This window comes from Electrophorus electricus, chromosome 7, assembly GCF_041902795.1.
Source record: "Electrophorus electricus isolate QZ-2024a chromosome 7, ASM4190279v1, whole genome shotgun sequence".
Lineage (NCBI taxonomy): Eukaryota > Metazoa > Chordata > Actinopteri > Gymnotiformes > Gymnotidae > Electrophorus > Electrophorus electricus.
In genome coordinates, this window is record NC_137503.1 from 5,287,999 (window position 1) to 5,314,993 (window position 26,995).

At 40.6% G+C, this 26,995-nt stretch overlaps 1 protein-coding gene across 4 annotated transcripts in view; it reads left to right on the forward strand.

Annotated features, from left to right (window-relative positions):
* Positions 1 to 541: 541 nt before the first annotated feature.
* Positions 542 to 26,995, forward strand: part of kank4 (KN motif and ankyrin repeat domains 4) — a 46,519-nt gene continuing 20,065 nt past the window's right edge. Inside the window, exons 1-2 of one of the 4 annotated variants that reach the window (XM_035524436.2) lie at positions 543 to 767; positions 15,704 to 15,821. The gene's annotated coding sequence lies outside the window, so the exon portion shown is untranslated. Of the gene's footprint in view, positions 768 to 15,703; positions 15,822 to 26,995 lie in introns of all 4 variants that reach the window. The other 3 variants (XM_035524437.2, XM_035524435.2, XM_035524439.2) reach the window with 3 other exon arrangements.

Sequence of the window (26,995 nt, forward strand, 5' to 3'; positions counted from 1 at the left end):
GAAATACACACCCCTTCCTATTGCTTAAGACTGGACCTTTCTATATGCTGTGTGTGAGGCAAAGTAGCATTGGCTAGTCTTGAGCCCCGGGGATGGAGCGTTTGAGTGAGGAAATGCAGCGAAATAGACCAGCATGCTCCAAGAATGAGAGGCATGTTCTGGAATCTGTCAGCCCCCACTGAGATGTGTGCTGCCTTTTCAGTCAAAACTAGTACTCTCCCAGCGCAGCGTTTCATTAGGTAGAATGGTAGAACCTTCTTTCTTACAGGATATTTATTGACCAGGTCACCTTTACACATTCTAAGAGTAATTATTACTGATATCAAAAGGTGGACAACAGCTTTATATTCTAGAGGCAGTCCACTATGTTGAAATTCAAGAGCTTCAAAAATTCCCTTCAGCGTATCCATGTTTTCTTAACCCCAAAATGTGCATTAGGTATGCTAGCGCTGGTATAGGGAGTGGTGGTCACACGTGTATGTATGTATGTGTAGCTAACCCTCTGTCTCCCATTGGGTGAATGCTAAGGGAGGGGGTGTGTTCAGTTTCACAGTGTAGTGCTTGTGTTATGGGAGCACACTCGTCCATCCCCCTCTATGCTCCTCGACAACAACTGTACTGCAGCTCCAGATGCCGTGTGTGTACAAGCGAAAGGAGAAGGAAGGGACGCGACTAGCACTGCTGATCCACTTCTGAGCTGCGCTGTACTGACAGTCTGCCTCGCCTCTGCAGCAGGCTTGGAAAAGAAGAGCTCCTCCGAGACTAAGGTTAGGCAGGTGACATTATTTGCTCCGTTATTTGGCTTCTTCCCTGCCTTGCTGATTGTGGTCACCTCCCTGCATTGCTTTTCCTTTCCTTTCTTTGTCTTATATTCATTCTTTTGTGGCTACATATCGGGATGACTGCACAGTATATTTATGTTATCAGCCAACTGATAACCACACTCACACATGCACTGATATATGTACACATATACACTGTTCACCATACAGCCATAATTAAAGTCCTAGTCTCTACCTTGTCTTTTTCTATCCATGTGCCTCATTCACTATTTTCATAATGTTATTTAGCCTCCATATTTAATCTTGTTTCATGCTTAGCTGTACCGTGTTTCGGTTGCTGCCCCTGCCGGGCTGTGGTAATGTCGACCAGCTGGCCATTCTCGTGTCAGGCCGCCAGAGCAAAGGGCCGCCCCTGTGGGGAGAGCTGCTTTTCATCACGCTTTAGGGAAGCGTCATCGTCATTTTTGCCAGACTGCTTCCTCACATGTTGACACTCTTTGCTGCTCACTAGCTGATGGACAGCTCCGTCCGCAGTGCCCACTGGATCCAGAGCGCTGTGGAAGGGGAGAGGGGCTAACTGAGATCGCGCTGCTCTCCTGAGACTGTGCAGGGGAGAGCTGCAGAGGGGGTTTCCTGTAGCAGCTTTGGAGCTGGTTGCTCAGTGAGAAAAGCAACATGTCAGGCAGACAGGTTCTAAATTGGTGTCGGGTGGTGGAATGGACTTTTTTTCAGCCATTTTATTCTAATGAAATTTTTATTTTTTTATTTTTTCCATGAGACATTTCATCAGCCATTCGGATAATCTAAATTAAATCCTAAAAGTCTGACCATAGTTCATATCTGCAAGCAAATGTATTGTATCTTCCAGGTTAACAGTTTAATGGGCACATGGTTGTAAGGCATGTGATTCACGGGGCCACGCAGGGGTTTTGATGTTATCCACAGCGTGACGGCTGACTATTCTGGGCTCGTCTATGCTGCTGTCTTATCCTGAACATACCAGGAATATTCCCCTTCCTTTCTAATTCCATTTGTAATGCTTTTAGCCATATGTGAGACTTTTTGCTCACATATTTAGCTATATGCCATTGGTATTATCTAGCGTGATTGTATTTAGCAGGTTCCGTGCACATAGCACATTCTGGTATGGTTCTAAGTGGTTGTAGAATATACTGTTAAAGTAAAAGAAATGTTACTCGATAAAGCCCTCTGATAATTACTTGTGCAAACTCCTTTATTCTGATCCTCACTACTGCTTACGTCACAGCATTTAGATGCAGATGGACATTGAGAGTTTTATGTCTGGAGAGCCAGATTGGCTTAATGGTTTTAAATTAAAATTCTTTAATAGTAATATTTCACTGCATTTTTCCAAACTTGGTGATGCAGCATTGTTTGGGTATACTTCACATCTCTTTTGGGCATCTGGGCAGAAGTGGAATTGCAGAACCCTCCCATTCTTTCTCCCAATGAGATGAAGGCACACACTGGTACTCAAACTGCAACTTTTACCCGTTCAGTGACCATCTGTACGTTTTGGCTTTTTGATGTCCATGTTTAACACATGCCATAAAGAAGCATTACAATCAGTTCAATTGATTATAACTTGATTATGTTAGAAAAGAATGAGTTTGTATTGTTTTTGTTTTATATCTTAAGTAGTATTACTTCGCTTTCACAGTCCATAATATCGGTGTGATCTGGCTTCATGAACCTGTGGACCACAAGCCAATGGAGAGGCTTTGTGTGGAATATCATTTACATCTGTGGAATTAGGCATGTTTTCCCTTTTCCTTCCATTATGTAGCAAACCACCACACGTCTGAGAGAGGGGGGACCGGATAGGTCTGTCTGCCTGCAAGGCTTCATGTGGATCTCATTGTTATTGTAGCATCAAAGCCAGCATACCCTGTTACTCTGTAACTGGGGTTCCATGTGGTTCAGTTCACTGACATGCCCTCATTGGAAGGACTGATGCTATGAATGACATCATAGTGAACAACAATATGCTTTCATTTTCTTCTCCGTTGCTAATTGCATTTTCAATTCTACAAAGTGGACAAAGGCAGTTTTATGTATTCTTGTTCCAGAATGGAAATGAGACCATAGTGGGTGTTAAGGCACTGAGCAGAACTTCTGTTGGAGTAGGGAATGCGATGTCTCTTGGGGGTTATGTGAGTTGCTGTGGGGGCGATTCCTTGTCATTTGTTTCCTGCTAAAGCACATTTCTCAAAATACGGAGACAGGAAAACTGGATCATACACCCACCCTTTAGATGCATCTATCTTGCGACTATTAAAGGGAACCTATTGTGTTTTTCCAGTTTTCTCTTTCTATTAGTGTTTTGTATAGCTTTTTGTGCATGTAAATGGTCTGCAAACTTACAAAGCCCAAAGTACATGCCAGAGTGTGCAACACTCTCCCAAAGAAAACACTTATCTTAGCTGCCTGAAATGCCTTGTTGAAATGTCAGCTATTTTCTTTGTTACAAGTTGACGCAATATTGTAACACTTCCCATATTGCCCACTTACCAGCAAACTTGGCATTCCCTCATGCAGCACACTGCAAGTTCTGGAGGCTGGGAAGAGTTTGTTCAATTTTGTTGATAAGATGCTGTGTTCTGTGTTGTGAAGGGAAATCTCTTTTGTATGCTCTCCCAAAAGTAGAATCACAAAGACCACTGTTAACTCCACTGTTCCAATGATCTTACTTTTACACTTCACAGAGGACTGCTTTTTAGAGAACTGTTTTATGCAAATTCAGTGCTGGATTTTTACATCTCATACTCCTGAAGGAAGGGGCAGTCAACTTTGTGTGGTCCAGAGGAAGGTTCAGATCCACAACCTGCAATTATACATTTTTATTTGTGGATTGTGATGTTTAAACCAAACATGCTAGCTACCATGAGTGTTCAGATGTAGTTAAGCTGTAGACCCAGTGTTCAGCTAGAGTTATTGGCTAACAAGAATAACTTGACAACTAATCTTGGTGTGTGATGATAGACTTACTAATCAGCTGCAGGCTCACTTTTCCCTAAACTTGTGTTGAAATATGCTTTCTTTTTCAGTCACCAAATGTCGAGGATTTATGATTAGAAGCTGTAATGTATTGGTCACAATCCACTGTTGTGAGGCTGTGAACAGCTTGGAAACCACTAGACACTAATGAATTCTAAGGCAAAGTATCACTAAGAAATAAATTGTGTCTATAAAGAAACCACACACAAAAGTTATTTTAAAAAGCCTTTAGAAAAGTATGCCAATTTTCAGTCTAAACCTTCTTCAGTCATAAACTTTGGATAAATTATCATGGATAAACCTAACAAATAATTTTGCATCATTTGAAGTGCACTCTTCAGACTGCAAGATAGGTGGAATGTGTAGGGGCGGAACTACTCTGGCAGTTGACCAATCAGAACAGAATGGGCAAGCTAACCTGTCAGAGCAGATTGGGCTCCTCAAGATGGGGGAGTTTAAAGATATATGAGTTCCAACAGGATGTTTCAGATTAAGGGTAAAATAGATGTACAGTATGAGAAAAATAATATATTTCTGGAACACTGAATCATGTAAATCTATTCTAGTAGACTCCAAAAATAAAACTATGAACACTGAAAATGATGAATATTAGGTCCCCTTTAAGAAAACAAGGAGAAGCTGAACAACTTCACGTAGAAGAACTTTAGCCAGACAGAAGACAAAGAAATATCTTTATTGTGGATAGTCATTTTGACTGCTCTTTGTGTCATAGGAGAATGGTGTGAGCTAACAAGGTGTTCTGCAGAGGTTCACAGGACAGGATTTGGTGCTTCAAATGCTTTTAGTGTGCAGGTAAAAGGAGTACCTCAGGGATACCCACTGACAGCAAACCATTAGACGTTTATGTTGGCCATCATGAAATGCAGTTTACAATTTAGACGTTCCAGAAAACTAAACACCATACTGGTGATGAACTGCTGTGCTTTGTTTGGCTGAAGTGTTAAGCACATGTCTTATTGGCATACTATTTGGAAAGGATCTGGTTTTCACTCTAGGGTATTTTGTTTTAAATATCCAGTAGAAAGTGTGATGAGAAATTAGTTGGTGCTGCTCATTCTGGCATGGAATTTTGGATGGATTCAGCATGAAGTTCTGTCACTTCTAGCACGAATGTGTTTTGACACTGATTAAACTCATTAGACCATAAAGGGCTCAGTCGAACTTCACTCACACAAACTGTGGCTTGCTTTTCAGATTAATTTGCTTACTATCCTCAGCTGTTTTTATTGCCCTCTCTTCACACAGAACTAGAGGATGCCATTTTCTTTCCTCTCACATGTCTCTAGTTGAGCAATATAATTTTGTTTTTATCCACAAAGTATGTGTGAAACCTGAAGGATACCATAAGAATATTCCACATGGCAGCAAGAATGTGAAATAGATGAACTGGAAATGTGTGGGTAGGTGAGCTGAGGGTGTTTTAGTTTGTAAAGGAATGCAGATAAATTGTGCAGCATATCAGCAGATCATCTGCTCTCTATCAGTATATCGTGTGTGTGTCTGTGTGTGTGTGTGTGTGTGTGTGTGTGTGTTTGCTTTGGCATGCATGCAATCACCGGTGCATGGCTACTTGGTTTCTGAGTGTGTGCACTTGTACTCATGCTGAACATTTGAACATTTCTTATTGAACTGAACATTTTAAAGTCAGTTGATAATTATATGGATTAAAATTCAGAGTACAATGGCCTCCCGATGTAGATATCTGTTCCAGAGAGGTAGAGAGAGAGTCTGGTGGTACAGGCACCGTGCTGTTTGTTGTCCTTATTACCATCTCAAATTTTTGTTTGTGTAAGCAGTATTCATGACCCTCCTCCCTACAGCAGTACACTGAAATGCAATCATAAGGGGTAGTGTATCTCATTTACAATGTTCATAAAATAGTATGGGCTTAGAAAACAGCTAAACCTACAATCTTGCCTGTTTTGTAGTTCTTTTTTTCATTTTGACGGATCAAGGCTTTCTTCTCTGCTACCATTGGCTGCGGTAATGAGCCAATACTATGCGTGTGATGTATCATGTTAAATTATATTGAATTGGGCCAGTAGTTAATCATTCTGCTGACTGAGTGATACAGATTAAGCAGAATTTAGAACTGTTAAGTCATTTGATGTCTCATACTTTCCTCACAAAGATGGCTAAAGATTTGTTCATTTATAATTCTTTGTAAGCATCTTGGTTGATTTGTTACAGGGGCCTAGTCAGTCAATTTTCTGAAAGGTTCTGTTGAATATTCACTCAGCAGCCCTTTAATTAGAAACCCCTATCCTACATCTACATTGACTACTTCATTAGAAATCCCATATATATATCACACGCACACACACACACACAATTCCTGTAATGGTGCAGGTAGCTAATATTTAAAAATATTCTATATACATTTCGCGTTTGTCTGTTCTTCTCTATCCGTCTTATTTTTCCCTCTTTGTCCTATTCCCTTGTTTCCCCCATGTTATTTATGTCTGTTCGTATGATTTATACCCCCCTTAGAGTTGGACACAGTAAGAAGTCATTAATAAAAAAGAAACCCCCATCTGATGTGATGCCTTTCTAGATTTAACAATGAACTGATGCGCCTCAGGTTACACATTCTTGCAAGCCATCTAAAAAGTACGAACCAGTAGAAGAGTCAGTGCCCTCTGTGCTTTGTGCCTTCAATGTATTGTAAAATAAACATAAACAACTCACCAATCACTGATAAAAACACAAACAATGGCAGCAGAGCCGGGCGAAGCTGAATTTGACTCCCGGTCTGGTTCTGGGTTGGGATCTGTGCTACTGCAGTCATAAACTCCTCATTAGCACCTTCTTCCACTAGACAGGTGACAGTGGTATGGTCCTTTCGTGTTTGTTAAATATCAACTTATCATCCAAAAACGTCTTAGTTCAGCGTTAAGTTAATCCTGAACTTGAGCGTATGACTGTAATGTATGTGTCACTCACGTAATGTTAGGTTTACATGTCTACATCTAGATATGCATAACCATGTATAATTATTTAAATGTCAAATTAGTTTCTCATCTTGCTTGAGAAGTGCAGTCACCCCTGCCTATACTCATTAGCCACTATTTTTCTACATGCACTTCTTGTATTTGTAACTTGAGGTTTAAGGACCCGACAGCAGCATCTTGGCTGTAGTAGGGCTTGAACTGCCAACTTTCGGATTACTAGTCAAGTACCTTAACCACCGAGCTACCGCTGCCCTGGTAAAGATGACTTATCAAGTTGTTATATGTTTATCAGATCAATGCATTTAATACATGGTATTCAATCTTTGCTGTCGATGTTGATTTCATGCCTAGAACAAGCTTATCTTTACACCTATTCTTAACGAACATCTTGACATTACAAAGCTTTCAGGAAAAACACCCATGATCATTAACGAAGAGTTGGAGGATTCATTAATCCTGTTTCCAGATGGACTATAGCTGCTAATTGGACGCCTAAGATGTGTTTAATAGATAAGTGTCTCTAATAAAATGGGTATTCAGTATAAACTTACTGCTCTCTTTCTCAGTTGCAGCCAGTGCATCTTTTGGTGTAATTATTTGTTTTTTGGGGGGCGGGGGGGGGGTTCATGCTGAGTCATAAGGTTGATGTGATTTATTGCAAGTACTTAGCAAACCATATCTACCCATCTTAAGGCTGTAATGCTAGTGGTGAAACAACAGTGGTGTTTGGTGGGTTTTCCTGAATTCAGGCTTTAGTATGTAATTTAGTCCTTCATCTCATGAGCTCCATTAGGGCTGCTGTATGATGAAAGGTGCACAGTAGCTGAAGAGCTCGTGCACTTGTCATAAATGAGCCTTTGGTCTTTTGCGTAAACCTTTTGTCAGAGCCATATATGTTTATTATGTAAGTTGTGACACACAGTCTGTACACTGGGTGACGTTTAACATGTACACGTGAGGCAGCACATGGGAGCAAGAAATGAAGTGTTGCTTGATGGGGAAGCTCTTAGGTTTTTTTGACCACATCCTGGGAAAGTACTGCAAGGATATGGAAGCTTTCTGTTTTATGGAGTATAATAAAAATTGACTCATTTTTAACATTTTGATTCGTTTGAGGAACTACTCATCATTAACCATGGGAATGTCTGTATCTAAAGCTGTTATTATGTGGGAAACGGGTAAAGAAATAAGTCCTGATAGTAGTGTGTTTAAATGTTGCAATCAAATGTAGTAAACATAGTTGTTGCAGTGGATGAAGTGGATCCCTTGCTGATCCTCTGCAGATATGTCAAAAAGATGTCAAAAATGCATATTGATCAGTTACTGATCAATAACATATCTCATATCATGCAACCTTATGAGTTTGATGGCTGTAAAGGATGTGACTGCTCAGCAAATAATAACATGGGTTCATAGACATCAGGTTCCCGAACCTTATAGATCAAGTTATGGGATTCACATGCATGGCGGTAATATTGAGGAGGATAATGGCCTTCAGAGCACCATGTCTGAATCTGAATCATTGTTAAAGATAATTGATAGGCAAGGTGAATTAACGGCACTTCATTCTCATACCGTGCCAAAAAGAAAGATACCAGTTTTTGATCGTGATCCTTTAAAGAATAAGCCCTCATCAGAGTGTTTGGACATGGTGTAGAGGACAAGACTAGCAACAAAAGAGATTACATCTAGTACCAAGCAAAGGCTATGCACTTGCTAAAGGTCTTCTGCATCTCAGATATTGGTGGAGTTCATTGAAAGACAAATTAAAATAGTGAATCACAAAGTTGCAGACAAATATAAGGATCAACTGACAAAGAATATAAGAGGAAAGACTTTAGTAAATACCATTGTTTCAAATATAGGTGAAGATTTCAAAGATATTAGGAAATCCAGAAGGGTTCCTGCTTGTTCTGTTCAGGTGAACATTTATTGGAGAAATGTTTTAAATTACAAGGGAAATCTCATCATGAAAAGGGAATCGGTTTCAGCTCCTTTCTTATGGGCCACAGGAGCAAGGCATGTGAAAATTGTTTACTTCGTGAAATGTGCTATTATACCCAACCTACAATTTTACATATCCCTCATAAGATGAGACCAAATGTGGTGAGACCAAATCTGCTGAATAGTAGTCAGAGGAGTTATGTTCAGTAATTGAGTTTGTATCTTTTCAGACATGTGGCTACGCAGTGGCCAGGAGCGACAACTTTTTTATGACAATTATACTTGTCCGGTTGAAATCCTGGGAGTTTTTGTTAAGAATATTTAATAGAGTAATAAAAAAAAGAAAAATTGCCATCCTTCTATGCACAATGGGGCAAGAGAAGTCAGCATCTTGAAGGTTACTGGCTTGGAGGTTAGCGGCATAAACTTTTTTTTTTTTAAATCTCTCTCCCTCATGTGTATACACAGAAGAAGATGCCCCTTACTGCAGAGTGTTTTGTCTCTCAGGAGGATCCCTCTAGGTGGCCATATGTAGACTGTATGCAAATTCCACATACACAAGCCAATATTGACTTGTTGAATGCCACCAGTGTAATGGAACCCTGGGTTCAATGACCATGATGATGGAGCATATGTCATAAGAATCTTGTTAGGAAGGGATGTTAATGGTAATTTGCAAGCAAGTAGTTGAAAAATGAGAACGTTCCTCTGTCACTGCTAACAAAATTTCAGTAAGAAAATTGGAGTTACTTATTGAACAGTACATTCATGATTTTAAGAAAAGGACATGCAGCGATCAAGAGGAAATGTTCAGAGAATACCTGAAGTTCATGCAAATAAAGGGCAGTTCCAAGATGGGCATTATAGTTTGAACTATAATAGATGGAAGAGGGCCATGCAGCCTTTACAGGAACACATTTCTCCATTACTGGTGATGTAGAAGATGAGAGTTCTGTTATTCGTTTCAATCAACAGGAGCACTATAAAGAGGAGATTGTGGCATTAATGACTGGCAGTTCTAGTGTCAAGAAGCATGGGTCTATTATAGGCTGGAAGATGGAGTGTTGAGAGTTGGAAGACAGTTCAGAAAGATAGCAGTGCCTATAGAGACAACCAACCAGTCATATTGTGTAAAGATATGTACATTTCATCTCTCCTATATCATATTCATGAAACATTGGGGCATGGTGGGAGAAGGCAGGTGTTGTCTAGGCTATGAGCCGAGTACTGCATCACAGGTGCTAATTCGGTTGCAACAAGGATCATTTCCATTTGTGTCGTCTCTAGGCATTATAGAGGAAAGGTACTTGAACATAAAAATGGCAGATTTACCTGTGGAAAGAGTTATACCTGAGCTACCTCCATTTACCAACGTCAGAGTAGATTATTTTGGGCCTGTTTATGTAAAAAAAAAAGAAAAGAAAAAAAAAAAGGACACAGCATGGTGAAGTGTTATGGAGTGATATTCACTTGAATGTCAAGTAGAGCAGTTAATTTAAAGTAACCTATTTACTGGAAACAGATATATGTATTAATGCATTGTGCAGTTTCATCGGTCAGAGAGGTTGTGTCCCACATTGTCTAATAATGGTATCAACTTTGTGAGAGCTGAAAAAGAAAGCACTTTTCACTTTGAATAACAGCTAGATCTAATGAGGCCTTACTTTGGGAAGGGATTCAGTGGACGTTTAAGTCACCAGCAGGCTCACAGTGCAGTGGTGTGTGAGCACATATCATAGGGATGGTTGCAGTCATTCTCTGTAGTTTTTAATCAGCAGACATCGATGGCTGAGGAATTCCACGCTGTCCTGTGTGAAGCAGAAGCCATTTTAAATGATCGTACCGTCACCAAGCTGTCCCGTTATCCAAATGGTCCAGGTGATCCAAAAGCTCTCACTTCCAATCACATCCTCCATATGACGGGTAAGACTATTTTACCACCTGGACTCTCTGAGAAGAATGATTTTCACCTTACGTGCAGATGTAAGCAAGTTCAGTACATTTCAAACCTTTTCTGGAAAGGATGGGTGCAAGAGTATTTACCTTCAGGAAAAAAGTGAAATAAAGAATGAAAGTGTTTTGTGTCCAGTGACATTGTCATTATATTGGCCCAACAACAGCACATTGTGATTCGTGGTTGCTTAGAAGACTGCTGGAGACTTGTCCTGATAGCAAGGGTTTTGTGCATTCAGTACAGGTCCAGACTAAAACCAGTAATTTGGAACAGGCTATAACGAAGCTCTGCCCTTTGGTGGAGGTATAGCTAGATAAGATCTGGTGGTAAAGCCAATGTCCTAACAGGGTCAAGTACTGATGACCTCTGACCTGAGAAGAATTTCTCTTTTTTGTGAACTGTATATTATTGACTGGATGAAAACTGTTTATGGCTCCTTATATTAATACATTTTATTTATTATGGTCAGACGGCCAGTAACAATTAGGGGCCTATGTGTTTGAGCCATATTTATGTTTGTCACGATCTACACAATACATAGTCTGTACACTGGGTAGCATTTAACGCATATACATAAGACGGGAAAGTACTACAAGGATGTAGAAACTTTTGTGGATTATAACAAAAATTGACTCATTTTTAAAATTTATATTCGTTGATTGGATGTTTGTTTGTTTCACGAGTCTAAACTTTCTCACATCTATCAAGCAGCACATTGATGGCTTGTTCGCGGTAAGAGTTTACCCAAACAGCTTTGTCTTGAAGTTCAGAATTAATGCACAACTTGCAAAGTTTTAGATTAACATTACATAGGTAGGAATTCAAATAGTTTTTATTACAATAATTACTCAGCTCAGGCTAAATTCGCCAGTGATGTGCTGCACATGGCATTTATTCACAATGGCAATCAGCACCTCTGCAATATTCACAGTGTCTTTGAACGTCATTTTAGGGAAGCTCTACATGCTCATAAGCTTTCACAGAGGCAGCTGCCCCGGGTCAGTGCTTCTGTTCAGTGTTTTGCACAGCGTGACGCTTCTGCCAAGACGGCGCTGGCAGAGGTGTGTGTGGTATTAAACTTGTAAAACCCTGCGCATTCCTAAATGACATCACTGACATGAAGTGACACACTGAGGCTGATGTGGTTGCAGAAGGAGGGACCAGTACTGTCACTGATTAGAAACTAATCCCACAGCATATTGCTGCATGGTTACTCTCAAGCAAGCAGAGGTGATTCTTACGGAGCAGGTCGTAGTTGCGTCACAGCCGTTAGTCTTATTCTGTGCAAAGAGAAGAGGTAATGGAAGATTAAAGAGAGTGGAAATGCAGGGACTAAAGGGCTAAAGAATGAATAATAGAACATAGCTGCCCTTCCAATTATTTCCATCCAAAAGATGGCCATAGTGATAACAGACTGTTCGTTAAGCCTGGAGCCTGTTCTTAAATGATGTTGATCGTATCACTGTAATACTTTTTGAATCTTGCAGAACATCTCTGATACCTCTCAGCGTTCTCACGGTGTTTTCTCCTCCAGTAGTTTCCACTGGGCAGATTTCGGTCAGAATTCAGAAAGCAAATAACCTACTAAAGAATAACAATTGCTGGTGGAGTTGCCTACTTGAATGAGTTAGCAATGGCTTGAGCCTGTCAAAGCTTAAAAACAAATCTGTGGCTAAAGGAAAGAATGCAAGGGAAGCAAAATCGAGCAACAATAAAGCAGAAAGAGTAAGAATCCCAAGCCAAGACTGCACTTAAGAAAACAGCTATGCTTACAATAATTCAGGAAATGTGGATATGTCTCTGAGGGAGGAGATATATGTTTAGAAAGGTAGCGCTACCCTTGGCATTCTACTCATGATGATCTAGGCGCTTTGAGAGGAGGTTTATGACCTATCTGTTTACATTAGCTTCATTTCATCCTTGTTTTATCTTAATTAATTTCATTTTTGTTGTTCTTTGATTTATATTCTTTTGATTTATCTTCTTTTATCTTTAATTAAGTCAATCTTATTTCTGTAAAGCACTTTATAAACCTTGTTTAAAAAGAGCTATGTAATTTAAAAATTATTATTATTGTCTTTGTTGTTGTTATTATTATTATTATTATTATTATTAGTAGTAGTAGTAGTAGTAGTAGTAGTATATGAAAGAAGCATGTCTTGCTGTAGATTACTTAATAAATCTCTGTCATTAATCCAAAGTACAAGTTGCTGACTCTGTATTGCTCTGTATGTCATACCTTTGTACAGGACTTGTGACTAGTACAAAATGGAAGCCACCAGTTTAATATTTGAACATTTGAACTCAATGGGGCAGTTCCTTTTAATTATTTGAATGTCAATGTATTGATTCCCTCTAGTGATCGATGTTGAGCCTTTTTATTTGGCCTACATTAGCCCTGATTTCTAGGTGACAATGTTGTCTAGGCAAGCGGAGCCACTGTGCAACACACAGCATTTGGGGAAAGCAACATGTCTCAGTTAGAAGTCAGTCATATTCTCAGGCTTCAGTGAATCAAATAATAATGTGGCCAGGTGGAATTTATTGTTTTCTTTCCCGCATGCTGTGTGCAACCAATTATGCCCACTCCTTCTTCAGGGAAATTGTACCAAACCTAATGATTGCGTAGCTAATGGGCACGGAAATGTTGAGCTTAGACTTTAAGTGGACTTGTACATTCAAAAAAGATGTTAAATTGTAAGTGTATAGACCAGCATGATTTTGATTAGGAGGTTTGTTTCATCCATCAGGTTCCAAGGCAATGCTTTTTCCTTGCTACAGTTTATCAGTATATGTACTCTTATGAATGCCCTCTACAGCTGTTTAGGTTGGGCTCAATTAAGAACATAGTAGCATTGAGGCAATAAAGAGCCACCCATCTCTTGAGTTATTTGATGGTGTGTTTCCTTATTTTTCAGAGCTAGCAAACAAAAGGCAATCTAAAGTCAGAATGTCATTTGGTTCCTGCCAAATGTTTCAGCTGAAATTAATCTCTTAGAAAAATGAATGCATGTCCATCATGATATGCTCAGTAGGCTGATTTTCAAACCTTTTGAACAATTGTGTTTCGCCACACACACACACACACACACACACACACACACACACACACACACACACACACACACACACACACACACACACACACACACACACACACACACACACACACACACACACACTCACTCTCTCTCACTGTACAACCACTGATTGTGTCTTTGGTGAACTTCTGTCGTCAGAAGAAGAGACAAGCTGGCCATGAAACATTGCTAAGAAAGTTGTTCATGAAAAGAAAGTTTTATAGAGTTAGCATATTTGCTTTGAGCAATGGTATGCCATGTGCTTCGATACCATACGCTGTTTGGGCCCATTCAGGGGCCTTAATGAATGGCATACATGTAGCTGATTGCATGAATCTACATAGCATCATATCTCATTATTATCCTCTTTCATAACACGTGGCTCAGAGCCTGGAACACACGAGGCTGTCTTTAGTGAGGCTCAGCTTGTCCTTCACCGGGGGAATAAGATGCCCTCGGTGCAGGGGAAATGGAGAAATGGAACAGGAGCCTTTCCCACTGCACCTCCGAGGCTGCTCCTGCTGTCAGCATGTGACCTTGGGCTTTGCTTCTTTCGTATTGGAGTGAGGCGCATCTTGGCTGTGCATTTGATTGGCCTCCCTTTGTTTTCTTATCTTCTCTGTTTTTGTCTGAAGGAAAATCATGACAGTTTACCATTTTCATGACAGTCACAGTCAGGTAGGTTTTCATGGAATTAAGACCTAAGGATGTGTTAAGAACGTACAGACTTAATACATGATTACAATGTTTTATTGTTATCTCTTAAAACAGTTTTAAACAGAACCTTTTTTTCACTTTACAAATTACTCAAAACTGAGGATTATCTTTTAAATTTCTGTTGCATTTCACTCCCATAGTAAAAGCTAAAGCCGTATACCAAAGGCTTTGGGATGTAAATGCAAGAATGTGTTATCTTCAGAAAGCCATGTAAAGACTAATCTAAAGACTAAAGAATACTGGGTACTAGATGTATTATATCTATTGAGTATTTATCCACAGGATTTTCTCTGAAAGCTCTGTTCCTTATCAGATTTCCAGATTCCTTAGGAATGCGTTCATGTCTGATAAAAAAGCTGGTGAGTTCTGTTTAAACTACATATAACAAAATGAAAAAGAAAAAAACATTCCATTAATCCAAAACTGCTAGACGGTGGCTGTTTTTACCAGCTGGTACATTTCCCAGCTGAAACATTCGCCTTTTTCTGAGCTCCAGAGGATGCAGAGATTCACTGGTGCAGGTTTACATCTGTGGAAAAACTGAAGATAGCCATAAAAAGCAATAGGAAGAATGAGGCAGATCAAAGAAAAAACTTAACACAGTATAGTCTATCTGCCAGAGGAATTAGGCAGACTGCAGTAGGTCACATAGAGAAGCAAGAGGCACATGTTGTCTCTAAAACATGTAACCCTTTATTCATTAACTAAAATACATTTGTCAATAGGCATAGAAATTAGCTGAGGTGTATGCATGCAGGTGTGAGTGAAAATACCCTTGTTCAGAGTATATTGAATAAGGAGAAAGAAGCAACCCATTTTTGGTTGAAATTATAAGATGAATTGTTGTCCAGTAATATATCCCATTACAAAAGACATGGTGGAGCATCCAAAGGCTCTTGAAACATTCGTTGATATCACTCAGAATTTCTAGGAGTTGTGTTGGATTTCATAGAAATGGAGTTGCATGAAAAATCACCTCTAACTGCTGAGACAAATCTAATGGAATGTTTTAGGGGTGATCAATTACAATTTGACTATTTCCATAATTTACCAATCTAATTATGTTTTTAAAATGTGCTTTTCATCTCGGGGAAAACCTCCAGAGACTGTGTAGTCACCAGAATCCATATTATTTATTATCGTCCCATGATCATGTGTGTTTATATGTGTGTAGATGTCACCTAATGCATATTTTCATTGGTGACATTATTTTTGAGACAATATTTTATCGTTTAGAGGCGCTCTGATGCCTTTGATGCCCAAAGGAACAAGAGACTGGGTGTTTGGAATGGAAGAATGGAAACCAAGGAGCTGTTCTGGCTTTTTTTACGGCCTATTGCCTGATGCATGCAAGGTATTTACAAAGGTCCTAATCCACCCTGTCATACCCTCAGCTAAAACTTTCCATAGCGACCATACTGCTTTCACAGAGGATGAGAACATGTCCTGCAGGTTCCTTATGCCATACGATATATACCTTGTCTTACAAATGATCTGTACACAATATATCTAAAGTGTTTTAGTACAGCGCCTGTTACAATACATTTATTTATTAGTTTTAAGAAAACAATCAAGTTTTCCTTAAGAGACTTTTACTGTCTGACAAGCGTCACAAAGTAAAGGCTTGTTGTGTCTTCTGCTAGCATTTACGCGTTGCTTTTGTTATTAGCACGTCAGTCACATACTGCACTGCTGGCAGTGTAGACACCAGCCCAAATCCAAGTGGTAGATTATCTTATCTAGAGTGGGAGGCCAAAGCAGCTCTATCTCTGTCTCTGTCTATCTATATCTCCATCTCATCCTTTTTTTAATCCTCTTTCTTTTTTCTCACTCTCGTGTCCAAATTAGTGAAAGTTGTGAATTAGCAGTAAACTTCGTTGTCGCTGTGAGGCTTCAAAGTAGGTGAATCAAATTATATTTGGTATGCAAAGGTGGTTATGGATTTATGCCTTTGTATGAAAAAACTGTATTTGTATGCAAATAACATCTTTTGAATGTCTACTCCCTAATTTTAGGTTAGAAATTACACGTAGGATATGTGTTTGTCAGTTGATGGGTGTCTTTTAGAGTATGAGTCTATGATTTCACTGTGTACTGCGTGTGGTTTTATGCAGTGTCCTTTTTTCTGTGTTTGTGGGTCCATAACCAATATGGGCTACATAGGGGGCACTGGTAGCTCAGTGGTTAAGGTCCTTGACTGGTAATCAGAAGGTTATCAGTTCAAGTCCCACTACCACAAGGTTGCTGCTGTTGGGCCCCTGAGCAAGACCCTTAACCCTCAAGCTGCATTTAGTCAGAATTATAAGTCACTTTCAATAAAAGCCTTGGCTAAATGCTGCAGATGTGATATATGCCCAATAGAATTTAACAGCTGTTGCTTACTTTCTGTCACAGTGCATCAAGCACGAAGGACACACATCACACCTGCACTGCTCCCAATCACCTGAGTATTGAACACAAGCACCTGTGCATTGTTTGTCTGCTTTGTTCTCTCTTCTATTTAAGCCCACGGGTATTCTGCTCTAGTGCTGTGCACTGTGCTCCCATAGAGCGCCATCGTTGACGCTCTGAGCCGTAGCCTGCTCTTCAGCTTCTTCACGCTTCGCGTCAGTACTGCTAGCGAGTTTTGCCTTTCTTTTGTACTGTCTAGCTCACCACTGTGCTCTTTTGTTGACGTTATTCGATATGGAGACACTCCTTATTTGCTCCCTGCCATAGTCACACATTCAAACGTACTTTCTACTAATTATTATACTTGTAATTACATTGATAATTATAATTCCTAATAATTATGTACAGAGTAAAGCACATATTGATTTCATTCTTTCTTTTTACACTACTATTGATTGTTTGAAAGGCATGTAAACTATTGAATATAAACTACTCTGAGATGGACTGGGGTGCAGAGCGGTTTACCTGCCATTCTTTCAGTTTGAGCATTAAGTCAATGCAAAAAGTGTTCTTATGTAAACGTCCTTCTGTACTTCCACAGTTAATTATGCTCAGCAGTGACCCCTATCAAGAGTAAATATAATAATATTTCTAAGCAGTATATATGTAGGAAACTGGGAGTTTTTCATGGGCCAGTAGAGAAAATGATTTGCAACAGGAGCATAATAGTGTAAATTGTGCAGAGTAAGTTCCATCTACTCCTAGCTGCAGGGCAGACCAGACCACATCATAAACAAACACATATATATTTATTTTGGACATTTGACAACCCCCTCTCTCAGACAGCTTTTTCAGTTTGTCTGCATGTGAATTTTGCACATGTACACACGTGTGTGTGTGTGTGTGTGTGTGTGTGTGTGTGTGTGTGTGTGTGTGTGTGTGTGTGTGCGCGTTACAAATCTGTAGTGAACTTGATGTAACAGTAGCCACATTGTTTTGGGACTAAAAATCAAAGGAGGAAAGTTCAAACACTAGGAAAGGGTAGATAGGGCGTTCTTTAGTCGTACATCTGGAAAGATTCTTCTGAAGTCTTCTCAAGATTCTTCTTTTCTTTTTCTTTTCAGCCATTTTTTTTCTTTTGTGATTTATTTACATTCTTTCCTTTACATAGGCTATTTCTTTGTTGTTCAGTTCAAGTTTATTTTCTGTCTGTCTTTTTATTGTTTTCTTTTTATTTATCTGCCATTCTTCTATAGAATCAGAATACATTTTCTTTTATCTTACAAAAATAGACATAGTAAGAAGTGAACTAAAGTAAACTGCATGTAGTGAAGTTTTAAAATGTCTAAAGATTTTTGCTCTATGTACAACATACACTGTGGACAAGCTGCACAGTCTGTGTAGATTTAGCAGTACTGTGAGTACTTCAGGTGCCTGAGGCTGGGTTCATTATTGCACCATGCCCAATCCATCAATCTTCTTCCTGTGCATGGCTTCACTCCACATCTAAATTAAATACAAAAAAACCCCAAAAAACAAATTGAGGTTTATCCATGTGGGCATGTGGGAACCCTTAAATAGTTAGCTATTTTATGTGTGCTTAGAACATTTAACTTATTTTGTTGTTTTTGGTCTTTAAAAAGCACTGAGCAAATAAAGGGAATTCCCCTAAGGAAGATAAATATATGACTACTGTTGTTTTGTTCTGTTTTGCCTTGCCTTGCGTTTCCTAGTCTTGCCTCGCCTCGTCTCATCTATAGTCTCATCTGTAGTCTCGTTTTGTCTATAGTCTCATCTATAGACTTGTCTCGTCTAAACCCAGTAACCAGAACACTGGGAGACCTATGCTAGGCACTGTGCCTCCCAGCGCCATATGGCCTATCTATAGTATTGTCTATATCTTTAGTCTCTATAGTCTCATCTATAGTCTCTTCTGTAGTCTAATCTCGTTTAAACCCAGTAACCAGAACACTGGGAGACCTGTGCTAGGCACTGTGCCTCCCAGCGCCATATGGCCTATCTATAGTATTGTCTATATCTTTAGTCTCTATAGTCTCATCTATAGTCTCTTCTGTAGTCTAATCTCGTTTAAACCCAGTAACCAGAACACTGGGAGACCTGTGCTAGGCACTGTGCCTCCCAGCGCCATATGGCCTATCTATAGTATTGTCTATATCTTTAGTCTCTATAGTCTCATCTATAGTCTCTTCTGTAGTCTAATCTCGTTTAAACCCAGTAACCAGAACACTGGGAGACCTATGCTAGGCACTGTGCCTCCCAGCGCCATATGGCCTATCTATAGTATTGTCTATATCTTTAGTCTCTATAGTCTCATCTATAGTCTCTTCTGTAGTCTAATCTCGTTTAAACCCAGTAACCAGAACACTGGGAGACCTATGCTAGGCACTGTGCCTCCCAGCGCCATATGGCCTATCTATAGTATTGTCTATATCTTTAGTCTCTATAGTCTCATCTATAGTCTCTTCTGTAGTCTAATCTCGTTTAAACCCAGTAACCAGAACACTGGGAGACCTATGCTAGGCACTGTGCCTCCCAGCGCCATATGGCCCAGTTACACAACATTAAGCTCTGAATCAACTGATCCTCCTTTACATTGATTGAAATGTGCAGCTAATTGTCTGAAACAGGGAACATATGGTACATGGTCACTAACATCATTCATGCTAATTATAATTAATAATCAACAATCAGAAATTATAATATATATATATAATCAGTGCAGCATTTACATAACGTGCGCATAACATCTCATGTTCAAGTTCAAGTTTGGTTTATTTGTCACATACATAGTCATACACAGTATAACACGCAGTGAAATGGTGGAGAGTGCTCTGTCCAAACTGAGGAAGAGAACCAGGGGTGCATAGAGAAAAAAATATATATACATGTGCATCAGGACCCATGTTTGGTTGGCCTCTGCACACATTTATTTGGTGTCACGATAGACCACATTGCTGAAAGGATTCAAAGTGGTGTTTAGATTTTTATTGGGTTTGTATCAAGTTTTTTTTCCCCTCTTTTGCTATTCTCCTTACACTTGTCCAATAGATTCCAGAGATTACAGACAGTGGGAGTAATTTAGCCTCCTCAGATGTTCAGGAGGGTGGGAGGAGTTTACACAATAGCGGACCTCCAATACAGAGCAGGAGTAGGTCTGCTAAAGGAGCAACCCCCACCAGGCATCAGCACGTTCGGGTTCACTAAACGGCTCCCTTTGGCTGTCTGGCAGGTAATGAGGTGCTGGATTGGAGAGTGCTGTACACATAATATTGATTCTCAAGATAATGATGAACAGCAAGAAAAATCTTTAGGGGTTGGAAATGCAGAGTGCATGACTAAGTCTATAGAGCAGGCACGACGAGCAAAGGATTTCATTTTTAGCTGTGTTCTTGTGTGCATCCACATGCACTAGAATTGTGTTAAAATATCATGTTAGAATTAGCACTGGTGTTAATCTTAAGGTCTGTGGATATTCCTGTTACTAACACTCCCATGACTCCAAACGTGCAAACACTGTCCCTTAATCATGTTGTAGCAAAGGCAGAGGGAGGTCTTCCAGGTGACAGATGTGCTCTGACCACTAGACCGAATCGGCTCCCTGGGCCGCCCAGAGCACACGCTTACCCTTCTGAGTGACAGCCTTAATCACACTGTCCTATTGTTCAGCGGTGACGCTCTCTGTCAGGCTACCCTGTTCTTCGGGGGTGATGGTATCCGTTACATATGTCAATACCACTTTAGCAATATGCACCCATACATAAATCAGGCACACACCAATACACACACACACACACACACACACTCCATCCATGTGTGAAGGGGAAAGGTGAATCGCCACTAAATGCCGTGCTATGAGGGTGATGGGAATGTGTGTGATTTGTTGAAACTTTAGAAGGCCTTAAAGGGAAGGTCAACAAAGCATAGTTTCATCTGCTTTAAAGACGATCTTTCTAATGTAGCTCTGTTTAATGAAAGCTATTTTTATGGATTGATTGATTTTTTTGGTCAAGTCAGGTGTACTTTATAGCTGCAATTTCATCAGGTCAGCACTGGCTCGTTTCATGTTTCAGAGGACTGATCTCTTCGTGAATGAACAAAATTAATTTTGCAAGATAATACAGGTATTTCAAACAGAAATCCTAGATGAGGTATATTTGGAAGCTTTGTTTTTGTGGTTAGCTTAGCACTAAAACATGTTCTGTTTCACAAACTATGAAATCTCACATTTCAGTTCATCTTCCAGTAGTGGGGCACCTCTCTCTCTCTCTCTCTCTCTCTCTCTATCCCTCCCTCTCCCCCCATGGAGGGTAAAATTTTCCGTTAGCTGGTGTTCCCCACAGCAGGCCTGTTTGCCTGGTTCAGAGGTGGCAGTTTGAACACAAACACCCTGAAGGCCTTATCAGCCTCCCTCACACTGCACTCTGCCTTAGTAAGCCTGGTCTGACTTCTCTCTATCGCGCTCACGCTCCCCTCCAGCCCACTTCTCTCCATGCTCCCCTTTCTCAACTGGACACAGCGGCGTCTTCCCCTGACAGAACATACCGGAGGAACCGTAGATCTCAACATTCACTTTATTACATGCAGTAGTTCCACGCAATCTCTTCCTCCCTCCTACTCATCGGTTCTCATGCGTGTTGCAGCTTCGCCTCACAACATTTCGCTCTTCTACTGTGCTAGTCACTCTACAGCTACCCTCTTTCTTCTATGTCCTCTGAATTCTTTGAGGCTGGTGCCATGCACTCATGTCCCCATTAATCCTCCATCCTTCCTACCATGTTTACATTCTCAAGGCTCTTCTTATCCCAGTTGTCTCGTCATTGGTGAGTTGATGGCTGGCCTCACACTAACCACACACTGCAACTGTCCTCACCTCTCCTTCTCTCTACATGCCACCCATTTGTTTCCAAACGGTATTTTTAATTAAATCAGAGCTATACTATTGTTCCCCTTTCTCAAAATATTGGCTGTTAAGCTTTTTGAGGTTGTTAAGGAATGTGTTTCATTTGAACTTGTAATGTGGAAACAGTTTTAATTGGTGTGAGAGATATTAGTTTCTGTTTGCTCCACCCCTTAAGCATTTCATATCTGTAGCGGGCGATGCTGTTTAATGACAATGCAATATAATATGGCACCTTATCTGCCACTGTGATTAAATAGCCCAGATGGCTCTGAGTGGCAATTAATATCAGCATTTCTCAAGGCTTGGTGCAGCCTTGTGATGTGGGCTGAGCTGAACCTGATGCTGGACTTTGATCAAAGCCATCAGAGTACATTCCCAGTGTATGCTGTCACTTGGGATGAGATGAAGCTAAATGTGTGGTAGTCATTAATAGATTTGTAGTGGAATTCCATTAAACGGTTGTGGTTTGGTAACATGACATTTTTCACATTATGGTTGGACTTTTAATGTACCAACCAGCTGGCATCAATCTGCTGGTATACACAATCATGCTATCAAATGTGGATATATTTGAATTTCCCCAGAATGACAGTATATACACCTTAGAATTATGAATATAGGCTAAGCTCCCTGCTGATACAATCTAGTGTAGTACAATGTAGCCTACATCTTGCATATCATTGCACTTTTCATTTGGAAGAACAGACTATGAGATGTTTATTTCATATATGCCTCTGGTTAAAACATGGCAGTCATGACACTTTTGTTGTGAAAAATTCACACATTTTTCTTTTTAACTTTTTGTTATTCTGCAAAAGTTTCTATGTAACAAAATCTCCTGCTGTTACTATTGTACATCAACACACAATTGCCTAGCATGAGGAAAGAGCTATTGTTGTGGTTTCTAACCAAGACAGGGGATTTACAGTAGTTAAGAGTGAAAGTTTCTTAGAGGTTCATTCTGGTGTGTCCCCTTTACCTCTGTTCCAGCAATCTGCTAGCAATATCTGACAACACGTACAAGGACGAAACATAAGACAGCAAGATAGAGCAGAAATAAATAAAAAAACAGTCATTCCAGAGTCTGAAATGTGATAAATGTGTAGGCCTTTCCTATATATGGTTAGTGAGATGTTTCTCAGGCTCGTGGAAGTGCCAGAACGCTGCTTTGCATTGTGTTTACTGAAGCGTTTTTTCCCCTCAGGGGAGCAAATACACTCTCCATCCTGTATATCCATTTTATATTGAGCTTCATGACTTTGCAGCTGCCGGGGAACACACGATCCAGCTATTCCCGTCTCTTTTGCCTAGTGTAGCTTTTCTCATGCTGGAACAGCCGGCAAAGTTCTCTCCACCATTTTGAAATGAACAAAAGAGGGGATGTAGGGCACATTCCAGTCTTGGCCAAGATGACGTTTTAGTTAACAGAGGACATATCACTGTTAGCACAACATATATGACAGAGGTCTGGTGTAGTGTATAAAGCAAAGGTCTGAAGATAGCAGCGGAATCGAGTGCTATGTATGGAAATCTATAACTTGGGCAGGAAATGGGCAGAAATACTATCAGGCTGCATTACTAACGCTTGGACACACATGGGGCCACATGTTCCATATATGTGAATGTATGGTTCTTTGGTTACATGAGGCCACAGGCTTCTGGAGGGGATGCAGATGCTTGTGCTTGGTGCTGGGGTTTCATATGACCTATTTTCTGAACGGTGCCATGCTGTAGACTGCCTGCATTCTCTCTCCATGTTCTCTGCCTCTGTTAGGAAAGAAGGCTAAATCCGCTGCCTGTTTGTGGAGGAAGGGGTTATGTTTGTGTGTGTTATTTAAGACATGTGTGGTGCTCCATCTCTTAAATAAAAGAGAGCCATGGTTGGGGGGGGGGGGGGGGGTATTTATAGCTGGCTTAATTCCAGTTCCGCCCAGCCAGCCGGAGCAGAAGAAGAATGAAAATGGGCTTTCATTAGGCAAATAAATCATCCAAATGAAAATACAGTACATGCAAAAGGACCTCAACAAGACCCCTGTGGGGCATGTGCGTTGTGTGGCGTTTGTGAGTAATCCATGCCTATAACCGCTCTACATCATCAAGGCACCAGACGGGGGGAGCTCTACATACTTTGTCCGGTCTATGCTCGCTATCCATCCTGCTCTCCTGTCTAGTTCTTAAAGCATAGCCCTGACACAGGCCTGTGACTTACTCTGTACCGCTGTGAAATATAACCACGGCAAGGCCATCTCAGCTTTGGGATTGGCAAATCTCTCAACTACTGCTCCAGATAAGGCTCTTTTGGAATAGGCCATGTTGGACTGAATAGGACTCCAGAGCTCCTGCTAATGTACACAGTTTGAATATGGTGAAGTGGGGCTTTGTATACAGTATCATTAGGTATAGACATACTAACCCTATTAGACATGGCCAATATTTCTGTATGAACTGATACTAATATCTTGCATTTGAATGTCACCTGATATCAATACTGACTCCTGAAATTGACACTATAATTGGTCTTCATTTTTCTTTCTCATTATTGAATACAACTGTAACTCCACAATTTAATAGTGATTTATAACTCTTCTTGTGAATTTCAGTGGTAAATCGATGTTCTACCCCTGACACACCCCACAAACACACCAGGAGTACTACCTGTGCTAAAAGTCTCTCTTCATTCAACCTCTGCTTAAAACCAAAAGAACTTTAATCTGATAACCTTTACAAGATGTCTGTTTCTTTTAGCTGAAAAAATATATGCACATGGCTGAAGTTTCCAGTCCATCTTAAAACTCAGCAGCTCTTCCACTTTTTATTGTGCTTTGAATATACTAAAGAAATTAAGGAGGCTATTTAGCTTCATGAATTTAGAGGCGTGCTTTACTCGTTCGGTGATTCTTAATCTTCTCTGTCTCAGTTTCTATCAGATTTCTGCTGCTCTGTCTCTTTCCCCCAACCATGAACTTCCTTAACTTCACGGACAAACGGGAAACAACATAGTTTTTTTGTTTGTTTGTTTGTTTGTTTTTAAAGAACGGATTAATAAACAAATCCCCATTGGTCTCAGATCTATGATGGTGAACAGTTCTAAAACACTGTTTTTCTATTTAATGTTCTCACTAGAAGGCAAATACCCTGTTACCCACAGAGTTTTCGAAATGCAAATCATCACACGTCTGTGAGTGCATGCATTCAAACATGATTTTAATCGTTAATGTGAAGAAAAGGCTACAGTTAAACTCCACATTGGTGTATAAACTGCACAAACTAACCCGACAGTTATTATGTGATCTGCTACAACTAACATTGCTGACCTGCTATGTGCTGCTCTAAAGCGCTGCTATGTTTTGTTCAGGCTTGATTTGTGACATTATCGAATCGGTTTCCTTTAAAAATTTCTCCCCCGGTATCTGAGCCAGCATTTTTTGCTGATATCGATACAGTTCCAATACGTGATATCGGATTGGTGCCATCTCTATTTTATACGGACCCTTTTTTTGTATAAGTGTTGTTATATATATTTATAAATAGTTTAATATGGTGAATATGTACTGTAGAACTGCCAGCCTCTCACACACGATAGTGAAGGAAGGTCAGATTCACAAAGCTTGGTGTCGAGGGGGAGATAAAGGTGCATTTGTGAAAAGGAGACCTATCGCAGGACAGTTAATGATTGACTCCCGCCCAGCAATAATGATTACACTGTTGAGCAGAGGGAGTTCACTCAAAGTTCGACCGTATTTACGAGGTCTAGAGCAATAAGGAGGCACAGAGAGTCCACCTTTCCCTGGGTCATTTCATCTGCGGCATCACCACTAGTGAGTTTAACTTTCCAACACCAAGGGTGGGGATGTTGGTATGTGATTGCAATAGTGGTTTAGGCTCTGCAAAGAATGTAAGCATCGTTTTCTTACCAGGGTTCTCCCTCTCTAGTTTGATCACAGATATTGGTGTACTTTGCAGTTCTTGTTTTCCTCTTATTGCAATTCTTGTCTTTCTCATCCAGCGGGGTCAGCTGTGTCTATCAGTCGCTTGTCCGGCACAGTCTGTCATGCTCTCTGTCTATGTGTCCGTCTCCCTCTCTATCCCTCCATGTCTTTTTTCTTTCATTGTGACAATGAATGTGACAATCAGAATCCACCATGATATCCCCCTGTTTTCCTTTTCTTCCTGTTTTGTCAGGTTGAAATCAGAAGGATGGGGGGGGGGTAACCAGTGAGGATAGGGTGGGAGGAGAGTCACTGAACATTTGTTACGCATGCCAGGTGTGAGAATTCCCATCTCTCTCTCTCTCTCTCTCTCTCTCTCTCTCTCTCTCTCTCTCTCTCTCTCTCTCTCTGTCTACCACTCTGTCTGTCTCTCTCTCCCTCATCCTCCATCTCTCTTGTTCACTCTCTCCCCCTCCCCCTCACATGAAGAGCAGGTTGCATTACTACATCCCAGGTGAGTGTGTGTGTGTGTGTGTGTGTGTGTGTGTGTGTGTGTGTGTGTGTGTGTGTGTGTGTGTGTGTGTGTGTGTGTGTGTGTGTGTGTGTGTGTGTGTGTGTGTGAGTGTGTGTGAGTGTGTGTGAGTGTGTGTGAGTGTGTGTGAGTGTGTGTGAGTGTGTGTGTGTGTGTGCATGAGACTTGTCCCATTGCCCTCTCATCTTTCAATTCTGCTTTTGAATGACTTGGTTGGTGCTGTTGCTGCAGTGCAGGAATAATGGACAGGCTTTCTCTTCAGCCCATCTGCAGAAGACGCCCATTCTCTATGGCACTAGACCCACTTACCAGTTCACCCCCCCCCCTCTCTCTTTTTCTCTCTCTCTCTCTCTCTGTGTGTGTGCGCGTGCGTGAGTGTGCACGCACGCACGTGTGTGCGTGTGAAATTGTGTTTTTGGGTGCTAGCGTTGGATCATGCAACCAGCATTTAGCATATATGTAATGTGATTCTCCATGTGTGAATGTGTAGTCTGCTGGCTCTTCTCTCCGTTGTCTAGCGTTGTCTGTGTGGCAGTAAAGCGTCGTAGGCTGCAGTTGTTACCATGCAGACTTTCACTCTCTTACTGAGCTGCTTTCCTTTTCCTTCAGTGCATAACGGGAATCAAGGCAGTGCTCAGCGGTAGCCGCGTGCATGTGCATGACTGGGTGTGTGTGTGTGAGAAGGAAGTGGTTAAGCTTAGCTTTGCACAGAGGAGGGTTGTTGTTGTTTTTTTTTCTCTATGCAACATGTCATT